Genomic DNA, 272 nt, shown 5'->3' on the forward strand with positions numbered 1-272 from the left:
AAAGAGAGCGGTGATCAACGTGCAATCTACGGACAATGCGTGTTTTGCGTGGTCAGTGGTCACCGCTCTGCATCCAGCTAAAAAAAATGTGGAGCGAGAGTCATCATATCCGCACTATCCATCGATACTGAATCTCCAAGATATTCAGTTTCCGATGACACTGAACCAGATTAGGAAATTTGAAACTCTAAACGATATTTCCATCAACGTCTACGCCATCGAGAAGGGGATTGTGCCGATACGACTCACCGACCGAAAGAGGAGCAAGCACG

The sequence above is a fragment of the Trachymyrmex cornetzi genome, unplaced genomic scaffold (assembly GCF_001594075.2).
Source record: "Trachymyrmex cornetzi isolate Tcor2-1 unplaced genomic scaffold, Tcor1.1 scaffold492, whole genome shotgun sequence".
Taxonomy (NCBI): Eukaryota; Metazoa; Arthropoda; class Insecta; order Hymenoptera; family Formicidae; genus Trachymyrmex; species Trachymyrmex cornetzi.